Source organism: Hemiscyllium ocellatum, chromosome 35, assembly GCF_020745735.1.
Source record: "Hemiscyllium ocellatum isolate sHemOce1 chromosome 35, sHemOce1.pat.X.cur, whole genome shotgun sequence".
NCBI classification, from domain to species: domain Eukaryota; kingdom Metazoa; phylum Chordata; class Chondrichthyes; order Orectolobiformes; family Hemiscylliidae; genus Hemiscyllium; species Hemiscyllium ocellatum.
Window position 1 is genome coordinate 40899169 of NC_083435.1, and position 17134 is coordinate 40916302.

Genomic DNA, 17134 nt, shown 5'->3' on the forward strand with positions numbered 1-17134 from the left:
TGGAATAAATGTGAGAGATTAACGCAAGTTTATGATGCTCATTTGAAGAACTGGTGCAGCCACATTCTGCTGAATGGCTTTTTCTTGACCAATACTCTGTGAGATCTGCTCTAATGATCACTGTAATGTGCAAGTTATTGACACGGCTCTTATTCATACATAGTCAACATTAATTTTTGTCCCACCAGATAAATTACATCTCCATGTTAGTAGCTCATTAAAAACCAGTAATCCGTTGATGAGGTTTTATGGTCAATTTCGAGAGTGTAGTGCTGGAAAAGCGCAGCAAGTCAGGCGGCATCCAAGGAGCAGGAGAATTGACGTTTCAGGCATACAAGCCCTTCATCAGGACACATCTATTTTCCTGCTCCTTGGATGTTGCCTGACCTGCTGTGCTTTTCCAGCACCACACTCTGGACTCTGATCTCCACCATCTGCAGTCCTCACTTTCTTCTCCTTTATGGTCAATGTGTCCTTTCTCAGTAATTTTAGCAGCAAGGTGAAGGGTTCGAGTTGCGGACTTGGACCTGAATCCCTGGTTGGTTTGGTCACCAGGTACAGAGCATAGTAGGAAGGAGTGTACCCAATTCTGGATTTTACATCTCAGAGTTGTGGACAATACTTACACTCTTACACAGTTCGTAGAGAAAGATTAGGAGAAAGTGAGGACTGCAGATACTGGAGATCCGTACCACCCTCTGCGTGAAAAAGTTGCCCTTTAGGTCTCTTTTATATCTTTCCCTTCTCACCCTAAACCTATTCCCTCTAGTTCTGGACTCCCTGACCCCAGGGAAAAGACTTTGTCTATTTATCCTATCCATACCCTTCATAATTCTGTAATAAGGTCACCCCTTAGCCTCCGACACTCCAGGGAAAACAGCCCCAGCCTGTTCAGCCTCTCCCTGTAGCTCAGATCCTCCAACCCTGGAAATATCCTTGTAAATCTTTTCTAAATCCTTTCAAGTTTCATAGCATCTTTCCCATAGGAAGAAGACCAGAATGGCACACAATATTCCAACAGTGGCCTAATCAATGTCCTGTACAGCCACAACATGACCTCCCAACTCCTGTACTCAATACTCTGACCAATAAAGGAAAGCATACCAAACTTCTGCCAATGGCAAGGAGTGATCTCTCAGAGTTATCTATAGGAGGCATCTGGGTATTCCATAGGAGAGACTTTGGATGGTTTTAAGTCAAAGAGGGTGATCTACAGGAGTCACAGTATATCAACTGTCGGAGTGGGCACAATATATAGGGGTCACTGGGTGCGATGTATAGGGGTCACTAAGTGCAGTAGATTAGAGGACATGTTCAACTAAGTTCTTCAATGCATAGTAAATTGAGATGCTAGATCAGAAGAGATTGGCAAATTTTATTCTGTCATTAGAATTGAGAGTAAATTTGTTAAAACTAATTCACAAAAACTCATCATGAGTTAAACCTTAAACATAAAAGTGGACATCAATCCTGACCAAAATCAGAGGCCAAAAATAACTATTCACGTTAAAAATAACAGAATGTGAATAATACACAACAATAGTTCTCCATGAGTCAAAAAGTTTGGCGCTGGAAACGCACAGCAGGTCAGACAGCAACCGAGGAGCAGGAGAGTTGACATTTTGGGCATAAGCCCTTCATCAGGAAACATCAATTCTCCTGCTCCTCAGATGCTGCCTGACCTGCTGTGCTTCTTCAGCACTAAACTTTATGACCCTTCAGAATGATTGTTTTCTCTGAGCTGATTTCCTGAACTGATATGCTTTGTTCAAGTCAGTAATTTGTTTTGATCCTTCATTACTCCACTGATTTCATGAAAATGTGTTCAAATGATTATCCAATCTGGGTACTGAAAGATGAACCAATCAAGGCATTGAAAAGATGTCCAATATCAAATTAAGTTTGGGAATGAAATGTGGTCAATATTTATTACAAAACCAGTAATTCTGGCAAGAATTTCAGTTATTTGTAATAATGTATTCATAGAATCACAGAGATGCACAGCACAGTAACAGACCCACATGTCCAACTCATCCATGCCAACCAGATGTCCTAAATTGATCTAGTCCTATTTGCCAGCATTTGGACCATATTCCTCAAAAGCCTTCTATTCAGATACCCATCCAGATGTCTTTTAACTATCGTAATTGTACCAGTCTTTGGCAGCTCATTCCATTCACACACCACCCTCTGTGTGAAGAAGTTGCCCCTTAGGTCCCTTGCCCCAGCCTATTCAGCCTCTCCTAGGAGAAAGTGAGGAATGAAGATGCTGGAGATCAGAGCTGAAAATGTGTTGCTGGAAAAACGCAGCAGGTCATGCAGCATCCCTAAAGTTCAAACCCTCAAACCTTGGCTACATCCCTGTAAATCTTTTCTGAACCCGTTCAAGTTTCACAACATCCTTCCTATAGCAGGGAGACCAGAATTGAACACTGTATTCCAAAAATGGTCTATCCAATGTTCTGTACAGCTAAAATATGACCTCGAGCATACCAAACATCTTCCCTATCCACCTGCGAATCCACTTTCAAGGAACTATAAACTTGCACTCCAGGGTGTCTTTGTTCAACATACTCCCTCAGACCTTACCAATAAGTGTATAAGTCCTGCTCTGATTTGCGTTTCCAAAATGCAGCACCTCACATTTATCTAAATTAAACTCCATCTGCCACTCCTCGACACATTGGCCCATCTGATCAAGATCCTGTTGTATTATGAGGTAACCTTCTTTGCTGTCCATTGCACCTCCAATATTTGGTGTCACCTGCAAACTTTATACTAACCTATGTTCACATCCAAATCATTTATATAAATGACAAAAAGCAGTGGACATTTATGACAGTTTACAATGCCTCATGCAGAAGTGGAACAGCAATGGATTTGCAGGGATCTTGATAGATATTCTATGCATTTAACAATCGATATGGCTATGATGGATATTTATAGACTCAAATAACATAATCTGGTTGAAACTGTATCAATTCATTGATTTATTAAGGTTTGTGGGCAGTAATCTGGAGCTTCAGCGATGTTGTATCATTGTAATTGCAGGTTTCACGTCAGTGTTTATCATCTGAACTTGGCTCCCAACAACATGGTTAAATGGAAAACCTGTGATTACTTTCTACAGTTGTTTTCTGTGACTGGTCACAGATTGTTTTCTGATGACTATGGAGTGAAAGTATAAAGGTTTGAGGCTCCCAGTTTGAATACATCTCCTAAATGGTGCTGAAGATTCTGGCCTCGATTTACTCCTTAAGCCAGTTAATATTGGAGATCTAAGTTGTACTGTTCCTTGGTACAATTCTCAAATCATTTGTGTCCCTCATGAAGCTTTCTGCTTGCTATTGCTTCAGGGCTAATTTTCTGATTTGTCCAGGGGTGAATGGCAATGACTTGACTGAAAAGGGGAGAGGTTGTAAGAGAAACTCCATGAAGCTGGCATCCTATCATCTGCAGAACTTTTTATTTTGATGTGATTTCCTCAGACGTTTTTGCCATGAGGTCAATGTCCAAGTCACAGTCACTCCTTAAGTATTGGTAATGCCTTGTGCAGGGAGTTACTCCCTGATTCCAATTGCCACTCCCTGCTTTACAGTCTCATTCCCCAGTCAGAATCAATATATTGTCTGGAGAGTGACTGCCATGTAGATTATGACTTTTCTATCCTTATGGAGTTGATAGTTAATGAAGATTTGTCTACCTGTATACCCTGTGCTGACAGATTAATCTTTTCTGAGCTCATCCTGGCAGCATTTGATGAGGAGAAGGTCACATCCCCACGTTGGTGTGGTGCTCTTTATTTAAATAGCTTAATGAGGACCAAAAAGCATATTTCCAAGTGTGCAATGATAGAACTACAGTTTCATCAGAAACAAGCTCTGACTATCACTAACTACCCACATCCGTTCTGAGCCTCCCCCACCACAGCACTTTCCTCGTAATCACAGCAGCAATGACCCTATCCCCTACTCCCGAATTCAATGGGTCAACAGCGTAAATACCTGTCATTTTATTGTCTCAAAATTGGTCACCCTGGAGTGTTATGGACCAGGCTAGACACCCTCAAACTATTTTAAGCAGGTAGCCTAGACCTGAACTTTTTCTTATTGTAAAGGTGAATGTGAAGTGGCTATTCCAAGCGTGATGCAACTGGTCAAACTACTTGGCTTCAAACAAAATTATTTAGTTAAACACTACAGTTGAAGCATGAACAAAAGAAACCGGAATTTAGAATAACTTAACAATTGGAAAACTTAACTGACTTGATACAGAAATTAACTAATTAACTATTCCAATATAGGAACATCCCTTAAACACAGCCTTTGGGAAAGGGGTAAATTCAATCACAGATTCTTACAGGCAGGGGGGACCTTCTTCCAGAGAAATTCAGAAGAAATTCAAAAGAATTTGTTGCTGAAGTTTGCAACTCCTTTAGACTCTTACATCTTGTGACTGCCCCAGCTAATACAAGCTAGAAAAAACCTGAACTGGGAGAACTGACCACTTCCCTTCCATTGTTAAACTAGACGCTTCAGTATCCCTGCCTTGACGGCCTCTCTTCGAAAGAACAAGGACAGAACAACCTTTTTAAAGTGACAGCATTGTCACTGGAGCCAATCTCCAAGTCAGAGTTATTTCCTAACTAAAGAGTCTCCTCTAGGCATCATATTACTCGCTGAGCAATGTGCTGTTCCCAGAGTACAATCATTCCACAAATCAGTGTCACTCCCTGAGGAACATTGCTTTTCAAGCATTGGCTCAATCTCCTTTTCTCGTCATCTCTCTGCTCCTATGTCCTCCCTCCTGTGTTTCCTTCTTCGCAAAAGAAATCTCAAAACTCGCTTCCCTGTTCTCAGCTAATCCCATTATGGCACAGCAACACTGTCTTGACTGTTGAGGATTTACCTCTCTTCTGACTTGCTGTTAAACCCATCCCACACTAATGTTATCAGTTTGAAATCTTCTGAAGATGAAGAACGATATTCTCACATTAGAAATCTCTGTCAAGCATTTACCAAGGGAACTGAGACAACAGCTGCAGCAAGTGAGGATTTATTCAGGTGGGACAATGTCAAGTTTAAATATCCACCTGATCTGCTGCTCAAAGTCACCTCCATTTCTCTGGTCAGTTCCGAACACTTCTGGAAACTGGCGTTACACCAGAAATATTTGGATTGACTGTGAGAGACGTCAATCAGAGAGCCCACCCACTCTGCCCATTGTCTCATCTTTCTCTTCCAGAGCTGGTTCACTTCCTATAGGGACTGAAAACCAAGTGAGGAGATGGTGAGTGAACAGCAGCGTTTATACAAATTGTATCCCATAATATCCACACCAATCTTCAGGCAGTCTGACTATCCTGTGCGCAGTCAGGGGTGCAAGTGTCCCTTATGCTGTGTGAGAAGATTCAGCTGAGAGAGCTGTTTACCCGGTGCTTTGTGCTGAACTGTTTGAATGGAGCTGTGTGTTTAATATTGAGTGTGTTTATTGGAAGCATTTCCCTCTGATTTCCAGCTAGGTTTTGTGGATGGCTCATTCTTGAATATGAGAAGGTGAGATGTAATTATCGGAGATGTGCAGAGTGAGGATTCTTACTGATTTTTCTTACTGAGTTCTCTGTTTATGTTTGGAGTTGATTTATTATCCTGGGTACTGCTAATTGGCGAATGAATTGTGGATGGTGGAGAAGAGAATGGGGAAATGTCGGTGACGTTGAGCATGATGTGCTAGGATGGGCGCCGCTACGTCAATCCATAGAAAACTCAACACTGTCCAGGACAAAGAAATCTGCTTAGTTGTGTTATGGACAAGACTTAGCCCCCTCAAAATATATTCAGAAGATAGTCTAGACCCTATTTGCTTCTTATGTGAAAGGTAAGTGTAAGATCTTGTGTTCTGGATGCAATTTGATTGGTCAAATTACCAGGCTTCAAACGAACACACTTCATATACTATAAGTAAAATACAGACAAAAAGAAATTAAATTAAAGAATTGGCTTTACTGGAACTATCAAATTGCTTAACAAAACAATATATATTAACTACTACTAATTAACTGCTCCAATATTGTAACATCCCATAAACACACCCTTGGCAAAGGCAAATTCAGTGAAATAGATTGTCGCACATGCAATTCCAGCAGCAAGAAGAAAACTCCAGCTTTTAAATATTACGGAGAGAGTAAACGAGTTTCCATATTCCACATCAAGACCCAGCAACTGCTGAAAGCAAAAACTAAAAGAAATCTTGGTTCTGTGGGAGCTTGACTCCATCCATTGAGACTGCTTCAATTGTTCCAACTTAAAATAAAACAAGGTATCACAAGCTATTTACTTTATTGGATTCAAATAGACAGCTTATTACGTCTCTTAAAAAATAGCCTGGTTAAAATACACCTCTTAAAGCCATAGTATTGTCACAACTGGCATTCTATCCACTACCTTGAACATTCAGTTCTTACACCACTACCACACTGCTTCGAAAATACCTTATAAACCTATGAATTCTCTGACTTAGAAGGACAAGGAATAGCAATGATTGGTTGGGATATGGAGTTTAGGCCAAAGTCAGAACAATCAAGAACATATTGACTACTACGGCAGATTAGTCATAGAGGTGGACAGCATGGAAACAAGCCCTTTGTCCCAACTTGTCCATGCCTCCCAGTTTTCACAATTCAAACTAGTCCCATTTGCCTGTGTTTGGTCCATATCCCTCCATACCTATCCCATTCTTGTACCTGTCCAAATGTTTCTTAAATGATAAAATTATAATCTTGTCTACGACTACCTCTGGCAGCCCATTCCAGACACTCATCACCCTCTGTGTGAAAAAATTGCCCTGTGTGCCCTTTTATATCTCTCCCTACTCACCTTAAACTTAAGCCCTCTAGTTTTAGACTCCTACCATGGGGAAACACTTGTGGCTATCTACCTTATCAATGCTTCTCATGATTTTATAGACTTCTATAACATCACCCCTCATTTTCCCATGCTCCAGGAAAAAAAGTACCAGCATATACAAACTCTCCTTATAACTCAAACCTTCCAGTTCAGGTAGCATCCTAGTAAATCTTCTAGTTTAATAAGATCCTTTCTATAGTGGGGCAACCAGAACTACACGCTGTACTCCAATGTCTTTTATAGCTGCATCAAGACATCCCAACTCCTGGACTCAGTGCTCTGACTGATGAGAGCAAGCATGCTGAAAGCTGCCTTCATTACCCTGTCTAGCTATGACTCTATTTTTAAGGAGCTATGAACCTGAATCCACAGATCTGTTTGTTCTGTAATGCTGCAAGGGTCCTACCATTGACTGTGTAAGTCTTGCCTTAGCAAAATACAACATCTAAATCAAGTTCCATCTGCTATTCCTCAGATCACTGGCCCAATTGATCAAGATATTACTGCATTCCCAGATAACTTTCTTCGCTGTCCACTATACCGCGAATCTTGGTGTCACCTGCAAACTTACTAACTATACCTCCTAAATTCTCCTCCAAATTATTTATATAAATGATGAATGAGAGTGGACCCAGCACCAATCCCTGTGGAACACTGCTGGTCACAGTCTGAAAAAAAACACTCTACCAACACCTTCTGCCATCAAGCCAATTTTGTATCCAGTTGGCTAGCTCTCCCTAGATCCCATGAGATTTAAGCTGACTCAACAACATACCATGCGGTACCTTGTCAAAGGCCTTGCTAAAGTCCATGTAAGCAACATCATCATACTGCCCTTATCTACTCTCTTGGTCAGTCCTTCAAAAACTTAATCAAATTCGTGAAACATGATTTCCCATGCACAAAGCCATGCTGACTATGCCAAATGAGTCATTATCTCTCCAAATACTTGTAGATCCTGTATCTCAGAATCTCCTCTAACAACTTACCCACTATGGACATTAAGCTCACCAGTCTGTAGTTGCCAGACACTTCTCTGCAGCCTTTCTTAAATAAGGGCATAACATTAGCCAACCCCAGTCTCCAAGCGCCTGTGGCTATTGATAATGTAAATGTCTCCACTAGGGGCCTCCCAATTTCCTCCCTAGACTCCCATGGTCCGGGGATTTATCTGGCTTAATATGTTTTAAGACTTCCAGTACCACCTCTTCTGTAATGTGGACTTTTTTAAGACATCACCTTAAGACGGTAAATACTGACAAGAAATATTAATTTAGGATCTCACCCATCTCTTGTGGCTCCACACATTGATAACCTTGTCGATCTTTAATAGGTCGTGTTCTCTCCATAGCTACTCTTTTGCCCTTCATGTACTTGTAGAATCTCTTTGGATCCTCCTTTATCTTATCTTCCAAAGCCAGCTCATGTCCTCTTTTAGCCCTCCTGATTTCTCTCAATGTACTCCAACATTCTCTGTACTTCTCAAGGATCCCTTGATCCCAGCTGCCTTTACATGTCACATGCCTTCTTCTTTTTCAAGACCAGGACTCAATAACTCTAATCATCCAGAGTTCCCTACTCCTGCAAGCCTTACCCTTTGCTCTAACAGGAACATTCTGGCCCTGAAGCCTCATGAACTCACTTTGTAAGCCTCCCACTTACCAGACATCCCTTTGCCTACAAACAGCTTCCCTGAATCAATTCTTGAAATTTCCTGTCTAAGACTATCAAACTAGCCTTGCTCCAATTTCACTCTAACTTGTGAACCAGACATATCCTTTTTTATAGCTATTTTAAAAGTACTGTAATGGAATTATGGTCACTGGTCCCAAAGTGCTCCCCCACTAACACTTTGGTCGCTTGCCCTGCCTTATTTCCCAAGAGGAGGTCAAGTTTTGTCCCTTCTCTAGTAGAGCCATCTACTTACTGCATGAAAAATTTTTCCTGACCTACTTAACAAATTTCTCTCCATCCAAGCCCTTAACATTATGACAATCTCAGTTGATGTTCGGAAAGTTACAATCACTTATTATTTAGACCCTATTATTCTTGCAGCTATCTGTGATCTGTTTACATATTTGCTCCTCAATCTCCTGCTGACTACTAGAGGGCTTCTTGTACAATACTATCAAAATAATCTCCCCCTTTTTATTTCTCCATTCTACCCAGTTAGACTCAGTGAACGAACTCTCTAGAATGTCTGCTTTCAGTACCGTGACGTCCTCCCAAATCAAAATTGCAACTCCCCCCTCCTTGCTTGACTCCTCTTCTGTCCTTCCTATAGCATCTGTACCTTGAGACATTGAGCTGCCGATCCTGTCTCTCCCCCAGCCATGTTTTTGTAATAGCTATAGTATCACAGTCCGTGTACCCATTCATGCCCTGAGTTAATTTGCTTTGCCTGTCAGGCCTCTTGCATTGAAATAAATGCAGTTTAACTCAGACTTCCCTTGCTCCCTGCAGTGCTCTTATTTGTCCTGTTTGGTACTGGGATTACCAACACCGCCTTTACTGTCCTCATCCTTCTCTTTTGTCTCACTACTGCTTTGGATCACACGCCCTTGCCAGACTAGTTTAAACCCTCTAGCGAATCTCCTTGCCAGGTTATTGGCTCTCCCTCCAGGTCAGGTGCATCCCTCCCTCTTCTTTTGGTAACTTCTACCCCAGAAGAAATCCTAATGATCAAAGAATCTGAATCCCTGCCCCCTGCACCAACTGTCAAGCCACGCATTCATCTGCCAAATCCTCCTATTCTCACTAACCAGAAGTAGTCCAGAAATTACTGCACTTGTTAGATTAGGGGGCTGAATAGCTTAGCTCCTAGTTCTTGTTTGTAAATGCAAAGGAACACCACCATTTGCCAATTGCTCTTCAAAGCCCACAGCCTGTCTTGAAACTGTATTGCCATTGTTACGCTGCCACCAGTTCAAAATCCTTTAACTCCATTCCTAACAGTGCTTTGGATGTCCCTACACCACCATGGACAGCAGTGGTTGATGAAGTGGCTTAGCATCTCCTCTTCAGAGCAATTAGAGATGGGAACAAATGACAATTTACACAGAAAATTGTATCCAATGAAGAAATTTTTAAAATATTTACTAAGGAATAATTCCCTCGAGTAAAGGAGTAGAAGGAGTTGGAGGAAACATGTTTTACTTTCCTGTTTTACAGAACGATTGCAGTACAACACCAGAGAATACAGAGGATAGACACCGTAGATAGATGCTGACCATCACCCAAGGAACAGCTGCAAAACTGTGCGAAGGCATTCAGTCCTGGTGTAGCATTGTTCAACACAGAAGGTTGGGCCATCATCTGGAAATCAGTTGGGTCAAGAGACCATTGACAGATCTGAAACTGGTTAGTGGTGTGGAACCTTCCATCAAAACCAACCTTTCTGAAGGTTTGGCTGTGGGTGATCAGTCAGGGTGAGGCTGGGATGTGGCGTGAGTGGTTCCAAGTGTGTTGAGAGCTTCAGTCATTCATCAAGCCTCATAACCCACTGACACATTCCTGCAGGGGAGAGGCTGTTCAAGAGTGAGCTCTATTCGTGAGATTTCACACAATCATCAATGCTCATGAATCAGCAACACATTCACATTGGGGAGAAGGTATTCAATTGTGAGGTATGTGATAAGGGCATTTCACAGTTATCAGGCCTGGTGAATCATCAGCGCATTCACACGGGGAAAAAAAATCATTTTTGTGTGAGGTATGCAATAAATCATTTCTGCAGTCATCAAAGCTCCTTGTGCACCAACTCATTCACACAGGGGAAAAGCCTTTCACGTGTGAAGTGTGTATCAAATCATTCTTCCAGTCATCAACCCTGCGTAAACACCAACGCATTCACACAGGCGAGAAACCATTCAGGTGTGAGGTGTGCGAGAAATCATTCTCACAGTCAGAGAACCTCTGCAGACATCAACGCATCCACACAGGGGAGAAGCTATTCAAGTGTAAGGTCTGTGACAAGTCATTCTCTGACTCATCTCGACTCCTGCGCCATCAAAGGATTCACACGGGGGAGAAGCCATTCACATGTGAGGTGTGTGATAAATCTTTCTCCGTGTCGTCACATCTCCGTGTGCATCAACGCATCCACACGGGAGAAACCTTTCAGATGCAAGGTATGTGACAAAGTATTCTCGCAGTCAGAAAATCTGCGCACACATGAACGTGTTCACACAGGGGAGAAGCCATTCACGTGCGATGTGTGTGACAAAAAGTTTGCACAGTCAGGACAACTCCGTATACACCAACGCATTCACACAGGGGAGAAGCCATACATGTGCAAGGTTTGTGACAAATCATTCTCTGACACGTCAGGTCTCCTGCTTCATCAGAGGATTCACACAGGGGAGAAACCATTCACATGCAAAGTGTGTGACAAATCATTCTCGGTGTCATCAACACTCCACAAGCACCAACGCATTCACACAGGGGGGGAGCCATTCACATACGAAGTATGTTTCAAATCATTCTCCGATTCATCATACCTCTGTAGACATCAACGTATTCATACAGGAGAGAAACCATTCATATGTGATGTGTGCAATAAATCATTCTCAAGGTCATGCAACCTGCTGCTCCATAAGAGGATACATACAGGGGAGAAACCATTCACTTGTGAAGTTTGCAATAAATCGTTCTCGTCATCTTCGACCCTCCGCACACACCATCACGTTCATACTGGGGAGAAACCATTCACGTGCGAAGTGTGTGACAAATCGTTCTCTCAGTCAGGGATCCTTCGCACACACCAACGCATCCACACAGAAGGCAAACCGTTCAAGTGTGAAGTGTGTGACAAATCATTCTCGCAGTCAGAAAGCCTCCACAGACACCAGTGCATCCACACAGGGGAGAAACCATTTATGTGCAATGTATGCAACAAATCATTCTCAAGGTCCTGGAATCTCTTGTTCCACCAGAGGATTCATACAGGGGAGTAAAAGGTTTGTGATAAATCTTTTCTGATATCTTTGATGACCTAGGACGTTACAAGATTCACACAGAAAAGAAACTCTTCAGTGCAATATTTATGACAAGGCCTTCACATGGAATTTCTCCTGGTCCATCAACACACGATTGCAGGATCGGAACCCTACTGCATGTATTCTGTAATGAAGCCTCCACAAAGTTCTCTTGTCTCTCAGAACATTGACAGTCCCACATGGGAACCATATACCCAAGTATTTGTCAGTCTCTCATTGAATGTGAATTCCTTCCCTAACAGCATTGTCGATCTACCTACAGAACAAAGACTACAGTAGTTCAAGATGACAGCTCACCACCACTTTTCAAGGTCATCTAGGGACAAACAATAAATGCTGGCCCTGCCAGCTATGACCATGTCCCATGAGTGAATTTTAAAAGTTGCGCACAAACTCACCTTAGAGGGTGTTCAGTAGGACTGGGACACAGAAAAAAAAAGCAGTTTTCACTCCCATCAAACAATTAGTGATCACAACACTGTGTTGTCAACAATGGAGTCACCCTGCTTTGTGATGCCAGGACTGAGAGAAACCCCTTACAACGAGGACAACCAGTTGTATTATCCAGAGGGTTAACACAAACTGAACAACGCTGTACATAGATGATATTTAAGTATCTGATTGTTGTGTTCTGGATATTGTGGCTGGTAAAGAATGTTACTTCATGTACAGAGATGTAACTGGGAGGTGAAATACAAGCAAGGGAAGCAGATATACATCAATGACATGCTATCGAGTGCTGCACTATCTAAGAAGGAGGTTGATGCTGATACACAGTGTGATATAGTCTAGATTCAATAAGAAGCAACAGCATGACATACTTCAGGAGGCATTGGCCCAATGCAAACATTAGCGCAGATCTTCTAGTCTCGAGATCATCAGCTACTGCTCTTAAAGCACAAAATATGCAATGAAACCCCTTGCAAGTTCAAACATACTAACCCTATGGGAATTTCCTGAGAAGTTGCAAAGTCCAATGGGGAAAAAGCCTCTAAAAAGTCTCCAAATCTGAATTAGTATCAGAGAGTTTGTTCAGTTCCAATATGCTCTCATAAATTCTGTTTTATTCTCCTGTATTTTTAATTGTGGACTGAAATGAGAAAAGAACTGTTTTAAAATCAAGAATTGCTGGAGGATTGTTGACTGGTTTGAAAGCAAGTAACCTGACTGTCATTGCAGGCATTGTTCATATAGCTGCTGATTGCAGCAGTGCCTGAAATGTATGTTGCAGTCAAGTTAGAACCATAGAGTTGTGTACAAGGCAGCTTTGGCAATTAGTAACTGACTGGAGCAATGATCAGTTCTCGTTGACAATGGCCTTCTGCCTGCCAATAACTGTGATTGGTTTGGGGCAGCTTGGAGCTGCATATGTTCTCTGGAACAAAAACACCTAGCAATCTGAAGAAAACGCAGTTTAATTTTCCTTCAGCAGTTGCAGTAAATGATATTTTCTAATTAATCAGTTCGCAACTTGATAAAAGGGTGAACTGGTCCCCATGTCAAACCAGTGAAAAACATCTGAAGAAGGAAAACCAACATTCACAAGAATCATCTCTGGAATGCTATGAACAGGAACCACTCTCACTTATTTCCCTCTGTATCTGTGTGTAAAGGAGAGTTTGAAAGGGTATTAGACTTTTAACGAGTAGAGTAATATGCCAGAAGCTCCTTATTGTTGATCTGTAGCTAGAGTCTGTTTACTTGTCAGATATCGTCATTGTTGTTAAGTACAGAAATATAGTCAGTATTTTCTGTTATTTTGGGTATAAAGCACATATAAATCGGAGATTTCTATGTGCGTTTTAATGTCTGTAATTTTTGTGATATCTCTAAGAGTAGTGGGGCTTGATTTCCAGTGTGCTACCCCAGCAAGATGTAACATTTAACTGAATAGTTGCCCAGGAGATTTTAAATCCCAAGCTAATGTCTGACCCATTGACTATAGCCAACTGATTGCCATCACCTCTGATTCTTGGCTGGACAACTTCACTATCTGACCCAACTGGCCACCTTCCCAGACACAACCTGACCATCTCCAGTACCCGATCACCTCTGATCAGACAGAACTCCCCTCCTGACAACCCCTCCTGACCTGACTAACACCCAACTTAATTGTCCATTCTCCCAGCTGCCATTCAACCCATTAACTACACTAGCCCCTACTTACCCCATCCATCTACCCATCTTGACCATTCACACATTGATCCTTTTATATCATAACATTCACACTGGACCTTTATCTTGGGCAGCTAGCTCCGTAAATAAAAGATATGTCTTTTGCATTGATTCTCTTCACTGCTGTCTGTATAGATTCCTGTACTGATTCTCTTCTGTGCTCTCTGTGAATTAATGCATTGGCTCGCTTCACTGAGTCATTGAGGTTTTATAGAATGGAAAGAGACCCTCGGCCCATCATGCTTGTATTTATTCATATCCCATTTTTTAGCACTTGACCTACAGCCTTGTATGCTATGGCTATTCAAGTGCTTATTTGAATACTTCTTAAATGTGTTGAGGGTTCCCACCTTTTACATAGTAAGTTCCAGATATCCACTAGACATATGATGAAAAATATTTCCTCAAACCTGCTAAACCTCCTGCTCATAGAGCCTTCCTGTCCACATTTTAAGAATTCTGCTGCCTCTGTGCCTTTCAAGTTTTGTGTATCCAGATAATATTGGGGTAATTGAAATACTGTAGTCTTATTACCCTATTGTTTTTATACTTCTGTGAGATTTGCTTACCTATCAGGCTTCCCATCTCTCTCTGACTACTTGGGGTTGCTGTGAGGATCCCAGTTTTGTTTTAAAGTTCCAAATGCATGGCCTCATTTGAGGTGCCTTTTAAGATATCATCCCTTTCTATTGCAGTAATCGATCCTTTGATCAATATTGCAACACTGCTTTTTTTACAGCCTGCATCCAGGCCTGAAGCTCCTATACCATGGAATATTGTTGCCAGTCTGCCACACCCTCAACCACGGATCCATTCTAGCAACAATATCGTATCCCTTGTGGTATTCAACACCATCAATTCATGGACTTTTTTCGAGACTGACTTCGTCCTTCTTCAATGTTGTTCTGTGCATCACACCCTACTGTGCATCCACTATCCCATCCTGCTGCCAAATTTAGTTTAAATCCCCACCAAAACTGCACTAGCAAATCACCCAGGAAGGATGACGTCCCCGTTGTGGTTCAGATACAAACCATCACACTTGTTCAGGCCCTACCTTCCCAGGAAATAGATCCAGTGATCCAGAAAGCTAAAGTCCTGTTTCTATTCCAGCACATTCACCTGGTCTATCCACCTATTCCAATATTCACCAGAATGTGATACTGGGAGAAATTCAGAGATTACAGCCTTTGAGGTCCTGCTTTTTAAATTTGCTATATAGCTCCCTAAATTCTTGTTGCATGATCTCTTCTCTCTTTCTACCAATATTGTTGGTACCAATTTGAACCACCTCTGACTGTTCCCCCTTGCCCTTCAGAATGCTTTGTAGGTTCAGTGGCATCCTTGATTGTGACCCCAGGAAGGTAAGTCACCATTCTGGAGTTAGGTCTGTGGCTGTAGAATTACCTGTGAGTCCCAGTCATGGCTGGGTTTCCCACCACTATTGTTCTTGCACTCTTTCTGCTCTCCACCTTGCACCACAAAGCTCTGGCCCACTCCTCAGAGGACCCATCACTCTTAGTGCTTTCCAATACAGAAAATCTGGTCTTGAGCGAGATGCACACTGGGGCTTTCCTGAATCTCTGACTTCCTCCCTTCTACTGACTGGCGGTCACCATCAATGAGAAATGCTTCTTAAGTTGCCAGATGACCACGTCCCCATAAATATACTCTCAGCCTGCTGGATCACTGCTGTGCCTCCAGTTGATGCTCAAGCTCTGAAACCTCATTCTGAAGCTGATCAAACCAGTGCTACTTCCTGCAGATGTGGTTATCCAGTCTGCCAGGAGCATCTATGTTTTCCCATATCTTGCAGGTAACACAACCAATTAGACTGAGCTCCCCGGTGTACCATTAATAAAAACATTTTTAATTAGATAAGTAAAAAAAAATTAAATTTGAAAATTTCATTTAAATAAAAGCTACAACTTTTGCCTTTTCTCACACTCTCTTTGAAGTAGAGAAACAATGTAAAGACTATCTACCAATCGCTTCCCTGCTTTGTGCTAATGTCACTTTTGTCAGTCTATATGAATTTCGTCAGGATCGATGTCTCTCTGTCGGTGTTTCCCGCAGGTCTGGTTGTCTCCATTCCCAGAAGGTGAGTTAAAACCCCAAGCCTTGCCCTCTCTTCATCTGCTGCTCAGGAAAAGATGACCCTCATGGTCCAACAGTCTCCACTGAGAGAAGATGCGTGCATTTATATGACATGTGCAGGTCCACCAATATTCCTCAGTGAAACTAAATATTTCTTTACAATAAAATTATTTATTTACAATATCTGCAAATACAACTGTGAAAAGGTGGATTTTTTGGAACAATTTCTGTTCCGAAGATGAGGATCTAGAGGAGGTCAATTGTTGTTACAATGTTCTCGATCTGGAGGAGATAAGTGGTGATACAAATTTGAGGATCTGGAGAGATCACTTGATGTTAGAATGGCAAGGTTCTTACAGAGGTGAAATGTTGTTATCAAATTAAGGTTTGGAAGGACTTCTGATATGGCGATGAAGGTGAAAAGATCCATTGGTATTACACAACATTGATATTCAGAAAATCTGTTAGTATTTTGAATATGAAGATCTGGAGTAGATGAGTTAGTGTTAGGAAGACAAGGTTCTGGACCATATTCAGAGGCTGATGTCCTGAAGTCTCATTTGGGTGCTGGACAGCAGCAATTGCCAATTCATATTTTGTACCAGGTGGCCCATCGGGTGAGTTGGAAGTGGTGTGTCTGCTTCATGAGGAATGATGACAGGACCACTGCATGATTGTAGAGATGGTCCTGGTTGGAGATGAAGGACACACAGCTGAAATGTAAGAATTCACCATGTTCGGATAATCATAAACACATTGATGTGAAATGCATGTCAAAGTCCAGGTAACTCTGGCTTGGCTCCTCTAGAAGCCTTTCATTTAAGGAGCTAGCCTTTGTAGATCCAGTGAATGAGAAGATCATCTGCAGTGTTTTATCTGCAACATTGGATGATTTCCTCACTCTTAGTGCCCAAATGCAACAGCAAGCATATGATGTAAGCTTACATTTGTTTCTGCAAG

General features: G+C 41.8%; 1 pseudogene; it reads left to right on the forward strand.

Moving 5' to 3' along the window:
- LOC132832649 (zinc finger protein 850-like) overlaps positions 1-13004 on the forward strand; it is a 37858-nt pseudogene extending 24854 nt beyond the window's left edge.
- The last annotated feature ends 4130 nt before the right edge of the window (positions 13005-17134 follow it).